Below are 7,852 nucleotides of genomic sequence, written 5' to 3'. Positions count from 1 at the left end.
GGGACCTCTGCATGAATCTCTCCTTGCTGTCCGTTCTCTGTCAGTTTTCTCACTCCATTTGGTGCTTGGCTGAGTTCTTTATCTCTTCTTTTGATGTTTTAGGGTTTCAGGATTGTTGTATTCTCTGTTCAGCTTAGTTTTTCCAATCTTTGCTGTGGAGGGATGGTGTGGTGCTTCTTCCTACAGTGCTATTTTGCTGGAACTCCCACAGCAACTTTTTGATTTCATAGGAAAGTGACATGGAGGATGCTGAGCAATCAATTTGTTGCAAAATCAGATTATCCAGGAGGAAAGAAATAAAAATAGATTGGAAAGATCTTTCATGTTACGGTACTGCAGGTGTTCACTAAAAATAGCATGCACCTTCACCTTTCCGTATCTATGCTAGAGCATCTTTTTTAAAAAAACTGGTAACTAAAAACTGTTTTAGGCAAGATGCTGGGTTAAGGGCAAAAGTTGAAGAAAATACGGTCACCTTATTTACCAACAAACCTTTTGTTTACAGTATGGCTTTGATACAGTGAAAAATGAAAATTTTAAAACCTTTTAATTCCTTTTGTTTTTTTCTTTAAGATGAATAAAACATTTTGACATCAGAATAGCAGAACCCAGAGTTAATTGAACACATATATTTTCATTTTGTTTAAAAATGGTTTATACCACACAAAGTAAACATTACTTTGCTCTGGTATTTTGGTATTAAAAAAGAAAAAAGTCCACAATATCTTCCAAGTTTCCCATAAGACCAAACTGAAACACTTTTAGAACAAAAAAAGCTAACTCTAGAAAATATTTAGCTATTTCTTTTCCCTCTTTTCCACAGGCTTAGATTAGCAAGAACAATATATTTTAACATTTCATTAACTTTTTGATGCCACTCAAGGAGCCCTCATTTGGCCTCCAATGTGGTGTATTTGGCAGTAATTAGATTAAATGGCAATTTAGTAGTCCAAAATGGTACATGCTAACTTTCCTAGAGTCAGCTAATGTTTTAAAAATAATTTCTTTTGTACATAGAAAGTTAATTTCTACTAGGATATGACTCACAGGTTACTGTTTTCTTGTTTGATTATTTTTTATGTATTTCATTTCTATTAAAAAAAGGAAGACAGTAACTATCTGTTGTGACACAGCACCCAAATTCTTTGATAGTATTTCTAACAAGAGGCAGGGTCTTTGTCCTCTCCCCTTGAATCTGAGCTCCATGACTGCTTGACTGACAAAATACAGAAGGGACACTGTGCCCATTTCTGATGCTTTCACTCCATATCTCTTGGAACACGGCCACCATGCTGTGAGGAAGGCGAACATCCCTAGCTGACACTGTGTAGTATAAACAAGCAGAGACACTAAGCTCTACCTAAATTGCAGAGATGTGAATAAAATCAACAATTATTACTCAAAGCCAATCAGCTCTGCAGTGGTTATTTATGCAGCAATAGATCATCAGAACAATATCCTAACATTAGGGTTGTAAGGATTATCATCACCAAATAGTATTAAACCAAAATCAAACCCGTTGCCATCAGGTTGATTCCGACTCATGGCAACTCTATAGGACAGAGTAGAACTGCCCCATAGGGTTTCCAAGGAGCAGCTGGTGGATTCGAACTGGCGACCTTTTGGTTAGTGCCAAGCTCTTAACCACTGCATCACAAGGGCTCCACAAATTATAGGGACCTTAAAAAACTCAAAATAATTCTTGAATTCCAGAATCCTACTGTTCCCTTCCCCTTGCTAATAGTTCAATTCTTTGTAGGCCTAGTTATAAAAAATATTGGAATCTCAGCAATAAGAGATGGTAGAAGGAAAACGAGTCTGGGAACTAACCCAGTTAGCCATGGGTATTCACAAGGGACCCAATCTGAGCAAGTATTGATATCTACACAGGTCTAATTTGATGGTTGATGTCCACCAGCAGTGGCCTTCAACAGCGGTCCAGCCAGTAGAGTTTTGGAAAAGGGAAAAATAAAAAGCGCTAAGGAGAGGAAGACTGCAACATAGGGGATACGTGTGTGGCCAGGGCTTACCCGGAGCCCTGTTGGTGCAATGGTTAAGCATTTGGCTGCTAACCAAAAGGTCCAGCAGTTTGAATCCAGCAGGTGCTCCTTGGAAACCCTATGGGGCAGTTCTACTCTGTCCTATAGGGTCACTGTGAGCTGGAATTAACTCGATGGTAACGGGTTTATTTATTTATTTATTTTGGTTTAGGGATTACCCTAAGGCACAACAGATGTCAGATCTAAAATAAATGAAATTTTACCATTTGGAAGGTCTGAGTCTACTGACAGACAAATACACCAGTTCCGGGGCTGGGTAAGGCAGAGGAAGGCAGGAACTGACAATTTCTTTAAACTGAAGTTTTGAATCTCCTGTTTTTCTGTGATTCTTTCATTATAACCTCTACAGAGTAGTTCATTAATTTAGCAAATATTTTTCAAGCTTTTATTATATGGCAAGCCCTGATCAAGGTGCTGAGACACAGTGGAGAACAACAGAGATGCTTATATTCTAGCGAAGGGAGTTCAACAATAAACAATTAAATAATCAAGTATATATATCAGACAGTGATAAAAGACATGAAGGGAATTCAAATAGAGTGATACGGTTGAAACCGACTAGGTGAATAGTGTAGATTATATTAGGTAGTCAGGGAAAGCCTCATTGAGCAGGTAACGTTTAAACTGATACCTGAAAAGCAAGAAGCCAGCCTTGAGAAGACAAGAGAAAAAGCATTCCATACAAAAGGAACTGCTGATGCAAAAGTCATTAGGTGAAAAGGAACTAGGGGTATTTGAGGAATATGATTATAATTATATATATTTAATCTCATCACTTGTTGTTATTGTTCTTGTCAGTTGCCGTCAAGTCATTTCTGACTCATTGGTGACTCCATGTGGGCAGAGTAGAACTGCTCCATAGGGTTTTCAAGGCTCTGCCCTTTAGGAAGCAGATCATCAGGTCTGTCTTCTGGGGTGCCTCTGGGTGGGTTCAAACCACTAACATTTCAGCTAGTAGCTGAGCACTTAATCATTCGTGCCACATTGAATGGATATTCTTATTTGCTGGTATCAGCACTACTAAATGATTATTTGTACTAAGCATGTTTATTTATTATTTCAGTTCTTTTTCATAACAGCTCAGTGAGGTTGGTATTCTTAGTCCATTTTCAGATTAATAAAGTTAAGCAAAAACAAACAAAACATGAGGTAACTTGCCTTGTTCACATAGTTACTACATGGTGGAGCCAGGATTTGAATCCTGACAGTCTCACTCCAGGGCCTGTGCTCTTATCTGTCTTCCCAAGAACTTTCAAAAATTTTATCATGAATTCTTATCAGTAAACCTTTTTTTAAAAGGACTCAAATACATACAATACTATCAATTTGTCTATTAAATATTAGTAAAGTTTACTATCTTTTAAAGAAAAGAATACACAGAATTTTTACTTACTCTAGTAGGCACTATGCTGCCTCCAAGGTCCCTGGGTGGCGCAGACAGTTTGTGCTCAACTACTAACCTGAAGGTTGGCAGTCTGAACCCACCCAATGACACTACGGAAGAAAGTCCTGGCAGTCTGCTTACATAAAGATTGCAGCCAAGAAAACCTTACGGAGCAGTTCTACTCTGTAACACATGGAGTTGCCATGAATCAGAATTGACTCGAGGGCAACAGGTTTGGTTTGGTTTTGGATGCTTCCTTCCCTGCATAGTACAGGTATACATAATGTGTTTCATCTGCATTTCTGACACCAGAGAAATCTTCAGCATTATTGAAAAATCATTTTTCTATATTTTGATAATATATTTAATTCCAGTCTCAAAATCACCATGACAGACATGCTAAAGTCTATTTTTCAGGGAAATGTCATGCAGTGGAAGTGCTGGAGTTGAAGTAAAAAAGAAAGCTATTTGGGACATATCGTGGTGGTGGATATACGTCCAGGACAAGTGCTCATTTGGCCACAGCCAAAGTTCAATAAATACTAATATTTCTGTGTCATCACATCTAAATTTAGACTTTTAAATTCAAAAGTAATAGTCAATAGCTGATTAAAAACTATAGAGTACGGGCATGCACAAACACACAAATGTAAACCCATCCAATCAAACAAACAAACAAAATAATCACAGTCTTGACACTTACTTATCAAAGGAATATTTCTAGATTCAAATGATCATTAAATAGAATTTTCAGAAACCCAGAAGTACTTAGAACTAAATTGGAAGTAAATTAACTGAAAAAACTAACTCAGGATGGGTAAATTTTTCTCACCAGAGAGGTGTATCTAAATTCTCTCTCAGCATTCTCATAGTTTAAAATACCATATCTATTCCAATGACACCCAAATCTATAGTTCAGCTAACACTACACTCTGGAACTCCAGATCTAGATCAGATTTTCCAGTTGCATCCTTGGTATGTTTGTCTATGTCCTTTAGGGACCTCAAACCAAACATGTCCATAAACTGAATTCATTTATCTTCCACCATGAAACTTGTTTCTTTTCTGGTATCTACTTGCTAATGGTACCATCATCCATTCATCATCATTGTCTCCAACAAAAGGCATATATATTCTTAGTTCATACTCTTATTATTTCTCACTTTTATTACTGCAACAGCTCTCTAATTGAACATTCTGTCCTATATTCTCACCTGTTCATGTCCATTCTTTCAAAAATGCAAATGTGTTCATGCTACTTCCCTTTTTAAAAGTCTTCAATGGCTCCCCACTGCTGACAGGATAGATTTTTAACACTGTGACTTCATTGTCTCATCCAACTCATTTCCTGCCACTGTTTTGCTCCCATCCGCTCACCATTCTCTGGTTAGATAAAACTACCAGTTATTTTCCAAACACATCATGCTCTGTCACCTTTATAAGGTTTTAAACATGGTAATTCTTTTGCTGTGAATACCACTAACCCAGAAATTTCAAATTGTTTATGGAACACAAATCCCTCAAGATAGTTAAGGGACATTGGTGGAAAATAAAAAGTGGGTTCCACCATTAGATAGCTTTGGAAAATTCATATATTACCCCATTTCTAGAGAATCACAATGTTCATTAGTATAGAAAAGCCTCTAAGGAGTCTAATAGTATAGAAACTGGTTTAATTTAGATTAACAGTGTTTCTCAAAATTACTTGATGACTAAATTCTTTGCTATCTAATTCACTTTAGGAACTATTTTTAGCAGCTCTTTAGGAAAAATTGCTTTATCCTACCTCATTGCCTAAAAATGTCTATTCATCCTTCAAAATCTAGTTCCAGTGAATACAGTGAGTCAACAAAGATACAGACAATATTCTTTAGACTACAAACCCTTCCATCTCAGGGCAACGGTATTTTCCAGGGACTTCCAGAAATTACTTAACACACAAGACCCAATCCCTTGGTAGTTAGGCTCAAGTCACTGAATCAGCAATAAAAAGGAACAAAAGATGTCAAAAAAAATTTTTTTCTTGAAATTGGGAGCTTTAAAAGCTGTATTTAGAAGCTCAAAGACTTTGGCTATTGTCATATGTCTCTTTGAATATTAATTCAGAAAACAAAATGACATGTTAATGCAAACTTTTTGCAGTATTCTGACAACAGAGTCATAAGCTGTGTTTCCTACAGTTAAAACTGATGCATTGTTTAATTATATATTGAAACAGCTAATTGCTTATGAGAACTCTTGAGGATGATGCAAGAGTTAACATTTCTGGATACACAATTGTCATGGATTGAATTGTGTCCTCCCAAAATATATGTCAACTTGGTTAGGCCATGATTCCCAGTACTCCGTGATTGTCCTCCATTTTGTGATTTTCCTATGTGTTATAAATCATAATCTGTATCTGTAGTTAAAGAGGATTAGGGTGGGAAATTAAGACTAGGGTGATCCAATGTAAAGGGAGTTTCCCTGGGGTGTGGCCTGCACCACCTTTTATCTTACAAGAGATAAAAGAAAAGGGAAGCAAGCAGAGAGTTGGGGACTTTAGACCACCAAGAAAGCAGTGCCAGGAGCAGAGCGCATCCTTGGGACCCGAGGTACCTGTGCAGAGAAGCTCCTAGTCCGGGGGAAGATTGATGAGAAGGCCGACAGAGAGAGAAAGTCTTCCCCTGGAGCTGAAGCCCTGAATTTGGACTTTTAGCCTACTTTACTGTGAGGAAATAAACTTCTGTTTGTTAAAGCCATCCACTTGTGGTATTTCAGTTATAGGAGCACTAGATAACTAAGACACCAATGAAATATATAACATAAACATGAAAAAATTCTCCCTAGTTAGAGATCGGAACTCTTATGCACTGCTGGTGGGAATGCAAAACGATACAACCATTTTGGAAAATGATATGGCGCTTCCTCAGAAAGCTAGAAAAAGACATACCATTCGATCCAGCAATCCCACTCCTAAGAACATATCCTAGAGAAATAAAAGTCGTCACTCGAATAGACATATGCACACCTATGTTCATGGCAGCATTGTTCACAATAGCAAAACGATGGAAACAACCTAGATGCCCATCAACAGATGAATGGATAAACAAACTACGGTACATACACACAATGGAGTACTAAGCAATGATAAAGAACAATGACAAATCTGTGAAGCATCTCATAACGCGGATGAAACTGGAGGACATTATGCTGAGTGAACTAAGTCAATCACAAAAGGACAAATATTGTATGAGACCTCTATTGTAAAAACCCATGAAAAAGTTCACACACAAAATGTAACAATCTTTGTTGGTTACCAGGGATGGGAGGGGTGGGGGGAAATAGTAAATAGGCAATAGATAAGTGGTATCTTGGGTGAAGGGTGAGACAGTACACAATACAGGGGAAACCAGCACAATTTGTACAAGGAAAGGTCATGAAAGCTTCATGGACACATCCGGACTCCCTGAAGGACTGAATTGCTGGGTGGAGGGCTGTGGGGACCATGGTCTCGGGGAACATCTAGCTCAATTGGCATAACACAGTTTATGAAGACAATGTTCTACATTCTGCCTTGGTGAGTAGTGTCTGGGGTCTTAAAAGCCTGTGAGCAGCCATCTAAGATACTCCACTGGTCTCATCCCTTCAGGAGCAAGGGAGAATGAAGAGAACAGGATATAAGGAAAAGATTAGTCTGAAGGACTAATGGACCACAGCTACCAAGGCCTTCACCAGACTGAGTCCAGTACAGCTAGATGGTGCCCGGCTACCACCACTCACTGCTCTGACCGGGATCACAACAGATGGTTGTGGACAGAGCTGGAGAAGGATGTAGAACAAAATTCTAACTCACAAAAAAAAAGACCAGATTTACTGGCCTAAAGGAGACTGGAGAAACCCCAAGAGTATGGCTCCCAGACACCCTTTCAGCTCAGTGGTGAAGTCATTTCCGAGGTTCACCATTCAGCCGGGGAGTGGACAACCCCGTAAAACCAAATGGGACTAATGAGGCACAGCAGTCCAGGGACAAGGGCCAGAAGGCAGAAGGGGACAGGAAAGCTGGTGATAGGGAACCCAAGGTTGAGTAAGGATAGTGTTGATGTGTTGTGAGGTTGTTAACCATAGTCATAGGGCAACATGTATACTAACTGTTAAATGAGAAACTTTTGTTCTGTAAGCCTTCTTCTAAAGTGAGAATAGCAGCACAATTGGAAGAGTGTAGTCGATGTCACTGAACTGTGCATATAGAAATTTTTGAAATGGTTTATCTTTGGTTATGTATGTTTTCACCAAAAAAAAAAAATAAAAGTTCAAGAAAGGAGAGGGTTGGCATGTTGTGGGGTTGTTTACCAATGTCATAAAACAATATGTGTACTACTATTTCATGAGAAACTATTTGTTCTGTAAGCCTTCACCTGAAGTACGA

At 38.4% G+C, this 7,852-nt stretch overlaps 1 protein-coding gene across 1 annotated transcript in view; it reads right to left on the bottom strand.

Annotated features, from left to right (window-relative positions):
• Positions 1–5,650, bottom strand: part of LOC101340987 (glutathione S-transferase C-terminal domain-containing protein) — a 42,598-nt gene extending 36,948 nt beyond the window's left edge. Inside the window, exon 1 of the mRNA XM_023734770.1 lies at positions 4,659–5,650. The gene's annotated coding sequence lies outside the window, so the exon portion shown is untranslated. The remainder of the gene's footprint in view (positions 1–4,658) is intronic.
• Between the last annotated feature and the right edge of the window lie 2,202 nt (positions 5,651–7,852).

The sequence above is a fragment of the Trichechus manatus genome, unplaced genomic scaffold (genome assembly GCF_000243295.1).
Source record: "Trichechus manatus latirostris isolate Lorelei unplaced genomic scaffold, TriManLat1.0 scaffold00071, whole genome shotgun sequence".
Taxonomy (NCBI): Eukaryota; Metazoa; Chordata; class Mammalia; order Sirenia; family Trichechidae; genus Trichechus; species Trichechus manatus.
The sequence above is the reverse complement of the archived record's forward strand: the minus strand, read 5'-3'. Positions and strand labels throughout refer to the sequence as shown.